A 13106-nucleotide genomic window follows, 5' to 3' on the forward strand; every position below is an offset into this window, starting at 1 on the left:
ATTTTGTAGTGAATCCATGTTAACTTGCCAAAATCGTAATTAAATAACAACACAACGAGATTTAATGAGACTTATTGTGGACATGCGCCACGAGCCGGTCTGTGGATTTGGGCCACATACCAGCCCGTAGTCACGTGCCACCTGCACGCCAAGCCAATCAGTGGACATGCAACGGTCTAGAAAGCCACGCTCGGCGGCGTAAAAGTATGCTTTCGACCGGATCGTTTTAGATTGGTCGGTTTCGTCTCGGCAAGGGTCTCGAAACGATTAGAGATGTTCGGAGTCGCCACCAAGCATTTTTGGGATGCTTGGAACCTGTTCGAATCCACTTTATACCTCGGTCAAATGAAGCACAAAGCAGTGTTTGACATAGGTACTAGAGATAAGGAATCGTCCCTCTTTAGCATCCTATCTCTAGAATGACTCTCGTACGTCCTGGATAAGGCCGTCCACTATTCAAAGTTTCTGAGTAAGAGGTGAAGATACGTATTGGGAAGCCCTTTAATCAGACACCCAATCTCGCCCGCGGTAGCGGCCTCTACTGATCGATCTTGGTTGGTTGAATGCAAAAGTTGATAAAACGGTTTAAATGCATGAATGCGCATCCAATAGTTTAAACCTAACATGTGAGAGCTTTCTAAGTCGGTTGATTTAATCCAAATATCAAGTATAAGATGTCGAGTTGGATTTATGGTTGATTTGCATGCAAGACGGAAATTAAACATCCATTTACCAAATTAGGTTTGTGGTGCATAACGTGATCCATTTGTCTTATTAAGGCATTTTGCAAACACGGTTTTTGAATGAGCAAATTAGTCGTCTGATCCGTCCTATATCCGGGTTAGCCGGAGTCGGGATCGTCTTAGACCAATGCTGGAAGGGGAACAGACCACACTGACGGCGAGAATAGGCGCGAGCCTATTGGCGATGTAAGGGGGTCTCCCTTGGTTTGAAAATAGAAAAAGAAATGGCCTGTTTAGGCGCAGGTCAGTCAACGGTATATGACGTGTTCTGACTATTGAAAAACGTTTACAAAACGTGTTAAAAAATGGGTATTTGACCCGTTTTGGTTTGAAAAGGCCGTTTAGGCCGCTTTTGTGTTGATTTGAAGAACGAGACTTGAATAATCGTCATTGTTTTGACGATATTCGATGTCGGGTTCGACTTTGTAAACTTGACATGAATAATTTTGAAAATGATTATGAACTAATTGTTTTAAGTTCATTTGAATATAATTAGTCGATACTTATCATCGTACTCGTATTAAAATCCGACATGGTATGTAGAACCAAGGATGACTTTGTGTTGGTGACTAATAAATTTATTTTTAAAATGTAAAGAAATGATGAAAGGTCCAAATCCGCTCGGCCGCTTTGGGAGGTGCCAAACCCCGTTGCCATGACATGGGTGACTCCCGATTATGTCAAGTGGTCAAGAGCTTCGTCCTTGGAAGAGAGGCCCAAATACCGTAAGGACGAGGTTGTCGACTTGGAAGTATCGAGAGGTTGGCAAGGCCAACCGTGCCTTCTTTGAGGATTATGTTGATGGAGTTACCCCGGATGTGATGAGGCCACCAAAGAGGAGAAGCTCGGGTCCCAAAAATGTAGTGGGCCGTGCATGGGCTCGTTTTGGACCGAACATGGGGTCTTGCAATATACCGGAGGTCGTCGCCGTTGTAGATCTGTTGAGGATTCGTTCCGAAGAGGAAGTTCAAGCTAGGCGGGCCAACAAGAAGAACAAGGGGAAGATGTACCCCGAGGGAAAAGGCAAGGGTAGAATGGAAGAGTGAAGACCTCCATTACCCATTTTATTATTATGTTGTATTATTGTTGTGAGTTTTTATTATGTCTTATTAGCTATGTTTTGTGTGTTTTGTGCTAGTTTTACTATGTGAGGTGTTTTAGTCGACACCTTAGCTTTGACAAGTTGTAGACTCGTCGAGCTTTATTTGTCGTTAAAATTGTAGTTCCTCCCATCATTGACTAAATAAGAGGATTGCTCGTGTCAAAAATGTGAATGCTTGTTTCTTCCATCCATTTTGTAAAGGCAATTCGGTTTGAATCGTCCTAAACATTTGCACTCAGGAAGGTGAGATTTTTGTAGGAAGGGAGAAAGGCTTCTTTTTTGTATTTTGTGGGAAATGGAATGTTCATTCCCTCTTTTTTTTGATGGGGATGATATGGGTGATGTTTTTTTTATTATGGGGATGTTTTTTTTATTATGAGGATGGTTGTATACTTCTTGTGTAAGAAAGAACTGCCTACGTATCCACCTGAAGAGGTGAAATCAAACCATGATCGTAGTTCAAAATGTCTTGTAATTTATAATTGGGTTTTGTGGTTGTATCCCTCATGTATAAGAAGGACTGCCTACGTATCCACCTGAAGAGGTGAAATCAAACCATGCTCATAGTTCAGGGGGTTTTGTTTGAGTGCAAATGGATGTTGCCTTTGACAGATCAAAGGACATTTGAAACGGGCAAGGTGCCGCCACTTAGACTCGATAAAACATGCAATTTCAAATCAGAACACGTTGAGAAACTTGACTTGAAGAGGGTTAAGGTGGTCGCTAGTTGTAAAACTAGGGTTAAGTTGTTGGTTGCTATGGTTTTAGGGTAGTATTTGTTGAGTTGGTATAGGTTGGTCGGGTTTGTAAAATCCTCCCCGTCTAGGTCACTCAGTCTCACTGCGTCCCCCGAAAGTATTTTCTTGACCTGGTATGGCCCGGCCCAGTTAGGTTTGAACTTTCCCCTCGGATCGACGGGTAATGGTGCTCGAACTGACTTGAGGACCAAGTCGCCCTCCTTGATGTTCCTGAGTTTGACCTTCATTCATAATGCTTGTTGTATACGTCGTTGGTATAGCTGGACGTTGTGCAAGGCGTTGAGCCGCCGCTCGTCTAGAAGAGTGAGTTGTTCGTACCTTCGACAGGTCCATTCTGCCTCGGGGACCTGACTCTCCAGTATGATGCATAGAGAAGGGACCTCTAACTCTACCGGTTGAACCGCCTCCATACCGTATGCTAGGTAGAAGGGTGTGGCGCCTGTCAGTGTTCGGATGGAGGTTCGATATCCCCAGAGTGCGAATGGGAGCTTTCTCGGCCAATCGCGGTAGTTGTCTTGCATTTTCTTGATAATGGTGACAAGAGTTTTGTTAGCTACCTCCACCGCTCCGTTGGTTTGTTGATGGTGGAGGGATGATCGATGTCGTTTGATCTTGTATTTGTCTAGCAAGGCCTGAGTTTCTGCCCAGAAGTGAGAGCCTTGATAGCTGATGATTTCATGGGGTACCCCATATCGGCAGATGATGTTGTTTTAGATGAACTTGGCTATTTGTTTAGCGGTCAAGACTGCATATGACTGTGCTTCCACCCATTTGGTGAAATAGTCGATGGCGACGAGTACGAAGTAATGCCCCTTAGTGCCTATCGGGTTGACTTTCCCGATGATGTCGATGCCCCAGGTTGAGAAAGGTCAGGGTGATGTCATGGTGTATAAAAGGGATGGTGGTATGTGTTTTATGTTGACGAAGATTTGGCAGTTGTGGCAATGTTTGACGTAGTTGTGGCAATCGGCTTCCATGGTGGTCCAATAGTAACCTAACCGCATGATTTTTCGGGTAAGCATCATTGCGCTCATGTGAGGGCCACATTCTCCATCGTGGACCTCTTCCATGACTTTTTTGGCTTTGTGATGGTCAATGCAAAGGAGAAGAATCCTCTGGGGTGTTCTTTTGTATAGTTGATCTTGGTTTATCAATTATGATGCAAGTAAACGGACGGCTCTTTGTCCTCTTGGATCAGAGTTAGGAGGGAATTCGTTTTATGTTTTGTAGTTGGGGATGGCTTGGTACCAAGGTTCATCATGGTTCTCCTCGTCACTGTTGATGGCACAGATGTGAGTTGGCTCGCTCCTTCTCTCGACACATAGAGGCATCAATGTTATGTCGTCAGGTATGTTGACGAGCGCGACAAGTTTTGCCAGGGCATCAGCAAATTGATTTTCCTCTCGTGGCAAGTTGAAGTAGTCGACTTGGTCGAAGAACTCGGCCTCTTGATTGATTTTTGCTTGGTAGGGAGCTAAGTTGTCACTTCGGATCTTCCATGATCCGGACACCTGATTGATGATGAGTAAGGAATCGCCGTGGACCCTCAGTCTTTTGATGCCATGTGTTATGGCTGCTTGTAGGCCGATGAGGCATGCTTCATATTCAGCGGCATTGTTGGTGACGGCGAAGTCTAGCTTGACCGAGATCGGAACATGTTCTCCTTCTGGCAATATTAGAAGGATTCCTTCCCCGAAGCCTCTCAGATTAGATGCGCCATCGAAATATAGGTCCCATGCATCGGAGTCGGCACAAAGGAAGTCTTCGTCAGGAAGTGACCATGTGTCGGTCGCTTGATCCTCGTTGACGAGATTTTCTGCCAGGAAATCGGCGACTGCCCTTCCCTTGATAACCTTGAGGGGTACAAACTTGAGATCAAATTCGGACAACATGAGTGTCCACCTAGACAGCCTTCCGTTTAGTACGGGTTTCTCGAAGATGTATTTAACCGGGTCCATCTTGGAATAGATGTGGACCGTATAGCTGAGCATGTAATGCCGCAACTTCTTTGTTGACCATATTAGGGCAAGGCATGTTTTTTCCAGTTGGGTGTACCTCGTCTCATAATCGATGAACTTTTTGCTGATGTAGTAGATGGCACATTCTTTACCGTCGATTGTTTATGCTAGCATTGCTCCCATGGTTGTGTCTGTGACAGTCAGGTATAGGGATAAGAGAATCCCTTGTTGAGGTGGCATGAGGATAGGAGGTTTGGATATGATTTCCTTTATCCCGTCGAAGGCCTTCTGACAGTCGTCGTCCCAATCGGTGTGATCGGAGGTGCGAAGCTGCTTCTTGAAGATTGGTTCACAAATCATGGTGATCTTGGCTATGAAGCGGCTAATGTATTGAACCTGACCGAGAAATCCCCAAATCTCCTTCTCGTTTTTAGGCCGAGGCATTTGCTGAAGGGCTTTGATTTTGGTTGGATCAATCTCAATGCCTCTCTTGCTAACGACGTGTCCCAGGAGTTTTCCAGAGGTGACCCCGAATGCACATTTCTGAGGATTTAGTCTCATGTTATACTTCCGCAGACGAGCGAAGAATTTCCGGAGGGCGCTGATGTGGTCGTCCTGTTCTCTTGATTTGACGATCATGTCATCGACATATACCTCTACCTCCTTGTGCATCATATCATGTAAGAGAGTGGTAGCGGTTCTTTGATAGGTTGCCCCGGCATTGATGAGGCCAAAGGGCATGACCGTGTAGCAGTATGTACCCCACTGTGTAGTGAATGCAGTCTTGTGCATGTTTTCCTCAGCCATTTCGATCTGGTTGTACCCAGCATACCCGTCCATGAATGAAAGGTGTGGACCATGGAAAAACGCTCCACTCAAATGCTTTTTCAAAACATTTTTAATTTTAAAAGAGTCGCCACTAAATTTTTAAATGGAATTTAGAAACCAATTTTAGAGATTTGAATTCGTGTGACTTTACGTGTTAGGAAGTTAATTTAATTTCATTAAAACAACACCCAACCCCGCCCGTTGCAATAACGGTCTCTACTAGGTGAAAGATGGCTATTTCGGAAAGATATCACATGCGTATGCAACCATTGAATTTAAATCCTATCATGCGAATTTCATTCTAAGTCGTTTAAAATGCATTTAACTTCGTCGAAGTGGTTTAGCATGTGAGGTTCATTGATTAAACTAGAAAACACATCCAAAGAGAGGGATAGGAAGGCTTACGCTTAGCATGTAACACCCCACGGTAATTGAAGAGGTCCAGTGATAGGCTTAAATGACTAGTGCTTAAAGGGATTGGAAGTACTACTCATATCAACAAAGTGCACTTTCTTTTATGGTCATCCATGCGAAAGAACTCCAAAGTTAAGCGTGCTTGACTGAGAGTAGTCTTAGGATGGGTGACCTCCTGGGAAGGTTCCCGGGATGCGTATGAGTGAGGACAAAATGCGCTATAAAGGACCCGTGTTGATCTGTGGGCCATGTACACAGCCTGGAGAGCTATCATAAGTAACCGCTCCCGACCCGGTTTGGGCCGGGGTGTTACATAGCATAAGATGTATTAACAAACATTAGTGGTTAGCTCATACATACAATATAAATTATAAATAAAGTAAATTAAAATTTAAAACATAAACTAATTAAACTAAGGATTAATCAAACAAAGTCAAACAAGGAAGCAAATTAAAACACAAAACCTGGACAAACCCGTGCACTGCACGGATCTGGAATTTTCGAAATATGTCAGAATTGACCCGTGCACTGCGCGGGTTTTGAATTAATACATTGCTAATTACGAAATAAATACTAAATCAATGCAATAAATTACGAAAATCTACCTAAATTAAAATTACAAATTATAGGTCTGGAAAATCATTAAAAATCAATTTTTATATGGTTAAAAATAAATACACGTAAATTAAGTAAACTCGATTTATTAAATTGCCCTATTCCAACACGAGGATATGTAAATGAGACGGGGTGTACGACCGACCGATATGGCAGATTTCTTTCCCATCTCAAGTCAACGCGGGTGCCGGAATGGTACTTTAACTCATACTCAAACTATTCTAGTTTCGATATTAGTTAGACGATGTTAGACAATGGTTAGTAAATAAACAATAAAAAAACGAAATAAAAAGGAGAGAAGGGAGTTTTAATGCACCCTCAACCTACATGTATCGTTGACACCGTCTTGGGTCGTAATCGATCGTAGATTTTATCTGGAGGGGCCGTCGTCGACGAAGACAATTGAAATTGAATTTTGAAATCACGAAACAAACACGTTCAAAAGGCAGACTTGAGCAGCGATTTTCAATCGCTCACCACGACTTCGTTTCTCAACGATTTTTCAAACCGAAAGATGTTTTGGAAACTAGAAAGACTGAATTTTGTGAATATGGAAACAAACCATAAGTTTTAATAGGATTTGTGCACGAGAATCAAGGCCAAAGACCACGATAGAAACTCGAAAACAAGATTTGTGTCCCTGTTTTCAAGCGGCTGTCACGGCTTTAGTTTAGGGTTTTTTTGGACGATTGATGGTTGTTATTTGCAGTATGTTGTGGGGAGAACTTAGAGGAATGAATGTATGGTGGAGAGGAGGTATTTATAAGGAGTTTCGAAGGGTAGAAGTAGGGCAACAAGCAGTCGGGCCTGTTTTGCATAGCTGCTGTCCATCAGCTAATTCGTGAGGTTTTTAGGGTTTGCATGGGGGGTTTTCTTGGTGGTTAAGCTAAGGAAATATGGGTAGGATACTAGGGTATGGTGTAGGGTTAATGGGCACGGGTTTGGTAGCTGTTTGGAGCGGGTTTTGGGCTCGGGATTGAGCACGCAAAACAGGGGGGGCTGCTTGTGTTGCGGGCTGTTTGTGGAGTATTTGGGACGGGAATTGGATGAGTTTTGTGGTGTTCTAGATGCTGGGTTGTTGTGGGTAATGTGGAGCACGGGTTGGTGGTGATGGGTTGCAGGTTTGGACCAAGTTTGAGTCGGTTTAGAAGGGCTTTCGATGGGCTATACAAACACGGGTAAAGGAAGGAATTGGGCTGTGTTGGGGAGTGTTTAGGACGAGATTTGGGTGTGGATATGGGGGTTCGAACTGGGGTTGAATGGGTAGAGGCCTAGGTTGGTTAGTGTACTCGAGATTCGTGCCAACTCGTAAAGAAAACGGGCCCAAAACCGAGCTAAAATCGAGCTCCAAAACGCGTGGTTGAAACGAGTTTTAAATTTTCAAATTCGATTTTTCAAATCAAATAGCACATTTAAAATGAATGATTTTTCAAATCAAAAAAATATATTTTATTTTCAATAAAATAAATTTAAGGAAATAAATTCAAATTAAAACAATAAAATGAATTCACTTAAAAAAAACTTTAATTTAAATATCATTTAAATTAATAAAATACTCCGTCGACAACGCTCTTTCCACATCGTAAAACGAGCCCAAATAATGACAATGACAACTAAAGAATACATGTGTCCTATCATCATCGGGTGTTTGTCGGGTTTTCTATAAATTCCAATATCGACAGATATGGGTATCTACAGAGCCCCCACTTTGACTGAGGCTTGGACAGGGCGAAAGTCAAAGTATACCCCAGGTCCCTCTCAACCTGAGGCTTCCGCGGGTCGTTTATAGTCCATTAGACTTGCGTATACAAGCTCGCAAGCCATAAGAAGAGATCATACCTGAAACTTCGTCGGGGATTAACTCTTGCTTCTGTTCCGTCAAATTATCATCGTTAGTCATCGACCCATAAATTGCATATATGGTGGGTTGAGCCTTATCCTCGGCGCCTCGTATCCGTTTCGACGGAATCAAACCCGCGTCGTAGTTACGCTCGATGGCCTCGTAGCTTTACGTTTTCCGGCTCGGATGCCAATATCCCATTGTTCATGTGAGTAAAGACAAAACTTGCGCTTTGCTTATCAATTTCGCTGTTCTGCTAGGGAGAACGATTCACTGAAACTGACGTTTCTGTTGGGGAAATGTCATTTCCGTAGCATTCTGCTGTTGATCTTTGTTATGAGGATGCCATCCTGTCTGTTTTGTGGTGGTCTCTGGAGCCGACGGCGACAGAGCCCCCAGTTGGAGCATATTCTGCAAATTTAATCATAATATATAGCACGCGATTCACGTAGCGACATTTTGATACTTGAAATGGTCATCGACCGAATTTTGATGGGTCTCTGGAGCCGACGGCGACAGAGCCCCCAGTTGAAAGAAAAGGAAAAAGGGTTATCGACCCCCAGACATGAACATTGCTTAGAAAAGGTGGGTCATTGACCCGAACTTTGAATATCTCGAAAATGATTGGCCTCTTTGAGGCGATAATTTATTTCAGTTTTCTGGATCCAAATGATTTTTCGAATCAACACATAATTTTATTTTCAATAAAATTAATTGCGAAAAATTATTTCAAATTTCTGGAGTTAAATGATTTTTCAAATCAAAACACAATTTTATTTTCAAAAAAATAATCGCAGAAGTTTATTTCAAATATCCGGAGTGAAAGCGACGGGTAGACACGATCTTTTGACGAAAAGACTCGGACTTTCTGACCCGTAACTAATGTGGGCGTAACCCAATAAAATCCGTAAGTGTGTACGGGATGTTAATTCAACACGGGACGCGCAGGGGGTGAAATTGTAAATTAGTCACTTCGGTGCACGAACTATGACAAATTCCGCAAGAGAAATGAGCGAACCAAACCCGGGACGGATGGGGCCCACTGGCGCGCCACACAGGCCTTACACGGCCGAAATAGAGAAGGTATGGGACTTGCCTTCTTATTTCAAAAAACTACCAAATTTCCTAAAGCTAGCAGGCTTCCAAGTTTCCAAATTTCCTAGAAGATTTAGGTTTCCAAAACCTAAAGGAATTATACTTCCAAAATTCCTCATCTCTTTTCATATATAAGGAAGGGCTAAGGGTTGAGATTTCTCACAATTTCTCAAACAAAATCTCTCTCGCTTAAAAGAATATCTTTCTTAGAGAAAAAAAAACTAGTCATGAATTCCTGTTTGGGACCATGAAGGGATGGGCGACGAGAATCGGGGTTTAGAAATCCAAAATCTGAATGCGGCGGGAATTCAACAAATTATTTTCCTGAGGCAAGTCATGATTCAACCCGCATTTCTTAAAGAGTGCCTGAGAGTGTGAGATCCCGAGCATCATGTCTTTGCTTTTCCGGAGGGAGAAATCTGTCCCCTTCCTGAAGAATTTACCGTCTTGGGAGGATGGAGGACCACGCAAGAGCCTGTGGTTCCCGACTTTGTGTCCAACTGGACCCAAAAATACCGCGAATATCTAAACTTGTCGCGTGATGAAGCCCGTACCATCGTCGATGGTGGAAAGGTGGACCTGCTTGCGCTAGTGCATAAATTTCGGCGTGCGAATGACCCAGATATACCGATCATTTATCGACGCTGCGCCTTTGGCCTCATTCTATTGCATCTTTATTGTTTCGAGGGGGCGATAGAAATTCCATCTTATCGCGGCCAAGCTAGACTAATCCGAGTCGTGGAGCAAATGGAGAATGGTGCTAATCCTGCATGGATTATACTAGCTGAGACTATTAAAAGCTTGGATGCACAAAAAGCCAATCCGGATGCTGTATTCATGGGATCAACCCGTCTACTGCAAGTTTGTCTTTCTTCTCTTTTTTCCTCTTTTCTCTTTTCTTCGTCTCTTTTTTCTTTTTTTTCGTCTCTTTTTTTCTTTTTTTTCGTCCTTTTCTTTTTTTTCTTCGTCTCTTTTTCTTTTTTTTTTTCGTCTCTTTTTTTCGTTTTTTTTTTGACCTGCCTTTTTCTGGCTGTCTAACAGGTGTGGCTCAGCGAGCGTCTTGGTTTGATTGATCCGCCGTTGAAACCAGAAGATTATCATGTCAGAAGTCTCACTAATCGGCGACGGCGCTACAGTTCTGAGCAAGGATCCGATTACTGGCGAAATATGCTGATTAGCGGAACAGGGTCTCACATTCGCTGGTCCTTACCATGGCTTCATTTGAGCTCACTTACCGGGCTCGCAGATACTGATCATACACGGTATGTCACTTTGTTGGGCTTGGATCACCCTGTCTATTTTTACCCGGACCGAGTGCTTCGCCAATTCGGTCGTCAACAAATTGTCCCTGAAACGGAGGCTTCGCGAGGTCCTGCTTTTGTTATTTCTCAGGGTAGATGTCATACTTGGCTCCATGCGTGGCGCCGAAGGACCGTGTAGCGCATTCCCGAGCCACGCGAGTCTACTTGGGTTTCCCCTTCATATCTCAAATGGACTACAGAACCGGGCCTTAAAGCACGGGATACAGCAGGAAGGTCTTTTTGACCACGAACAGGAAGAAACTACAGAAAGATGATGCCATTGATCGGGAGAAGCGTGACAGGGGGTTAAAAAATCGACAATTCTTTACTGGGCCGATTCCGGGCCCGACTGAGACCGAGACTAGGCCTGACGAGAACCCTAGGGCTAAACCTGGTGCTCCTAGCGTGTGGGACCGACTGGGTACTACAAGTGGTGACATTCCGATACTTGCAGAGAGACTTGGCCCTCGACCAAGCGTAAAAGAGAGATTGGGCCCGCGAGAAGACAGTGTGGTCCCCCCGAAGAAACGGGCAAGAATGATGATGGGTGAGACATCGTCTCGTAGTGACGGGACACGCGACCCAACTAAAGATAGGCGGTAGTTACGGCTCTATTATTTAGTATTACTATTATGCTTTTATTTGCTTTCCTGTTAGTTTGATTTGTAATGGGCGTCACCCGGATTTATCAAAATAAAAGACACGTATTAGTTATTAGAAATCCTCAGTTTCTGCATTGAATATTTCATTTTTATTGTGGTTGTACCCTTTTCAAGGGTTGCCTACGTATCTGCTTTTCAACAGAATCAAACCGAGGTCGTAGTTCTCTCATAAAACATTTCAGGCAGTGGCAACAAATGCCAAACTTAAAACTTATTCAAATACATCACAATTCAAGTGTTATTTCATAACTTTGAGAGTGAGGTCTTAAGGATAGTATTTCTTCAACTGATCCAGTTCGTTGGATTAGAAAATCATTTCCATCCAAATCATCAAACGTCCGCGCCTCTGTGAGTATCTTCTTCACGAGATAAGGACAGGCCCAATTAGGCTTAAACTTCCCTCTTGGATTGACCGGTAATAGAGCCCTTACTGATTTGAGAACTAAGTCGCCTTCATTAATTCCCCTGGGCTTCACCTTCTTGTTAAAAGCCCGCTCTATCCTTTTCTGATAGAGCTGAACATGATACAACGCATTCAAACGACGCTCATCAAGCAACACCAACGAATCATATCTGGCTTGGACCCAATCCGCTTTCGGGACCTGGTTTTCGAGCAAGATGCGTAGGGAGGGTACTTCCAGTTCGACTGGTTGTACTGCTTCCATCCCGTTAACTAGATAGTACGGGGTTGCCCTGTAGGTCGTTTCGATGGATGTTCTATATCCCCACAACGCGAAGGGTATCTTCTCCGGCCACTCCTTGTAATTGTTAGACATCTTTCTCAATATAGTAGCCACCGTTTTGTTAGCGGCCTCCACTGCTCCACTTGTCTGAGGTCGATATGGGGATGACTTATGATGCTTGATTCTATACTTTTCAAGTATAACTACTGTCTCTCGACTTGAAAGTGAGTTCCATGATCACGATGAACTCGTGCGGCACTCCGTCTGGCGATGATGTCATTCTGAATAAACTTGGCTACTTGCTTCGCATTTAGCACTTTGTAAGACGTGGCCTCTACCCACTTGGTAAAGTAATCAATAGCGACTAGGATATAACAATGCCCTCCTATTCCAGAAGGGTTTACTTTTCCGATGATGTCGATTCCCCAGGTCGAGAAAGGCCAAGGTGACGTCATGGTGTATAGCATAGAAGGTGGTACATGTTGAATATTCGCAAATATTTGGCAATTGTGACAATGCCGGACATATCTCTGCGACAATAACTGCTTCCATTGTTGTCCAATAGTATCCTAACCTCATGATCTTCCGAACTAGCATGTGGGAGTTCATATGCGGCCCACATTCCCGTCGTGGACTTCTTCCATGACCTTTTCTAACGTTGTCTTGTCGACGCATCGCAACAGGACACCCCGTGTCGTCTTCTTATACAATTGTCCATCGTTAGTTTTAACGAATTGGGCGGATAACATTCGCAATGCACGCTTTCCACGTGTATCGAGGTCTGCAGGGTATTCTCCTGCTTCTTTGAATCTCACAATGGATGCATACCAAGGTTCGGCTTCGCTTTCCTCTCCATCATCGACAGCATTTATATAAAATGAATTCACTTTAAAAAAGCTTTAATTTAAATATCATTTAAATTAATAAAATACTCCGTCGACAACGCTCATTCCACATCGTAAAACGAGCCCAAATAATGACAATGACAACTAAAGAATACATGTGTCCTATCATCATCGGGTGTTTGTCGGGTTTTCTATAAATTCCAATATCGACAGATATGGGTATCTACAATAGGAGAGCATGCTCGGCGGTATTATTCACCAG

Source organism: Silene latifolia, chromosome Y (assembly GCF_048544455.1).
Source record: "Silene latifolia isolate original U9 population chromosome Y, ASM4854445v1, whole genome shotgun sequence".
NCBI classification, from domain to species: Eukaryota; Viridiplantae; Streptophyta; class Magnoliopsida; order Caryophyllales; family Caryophyllaceae; genus Silene; species Silene latifolia.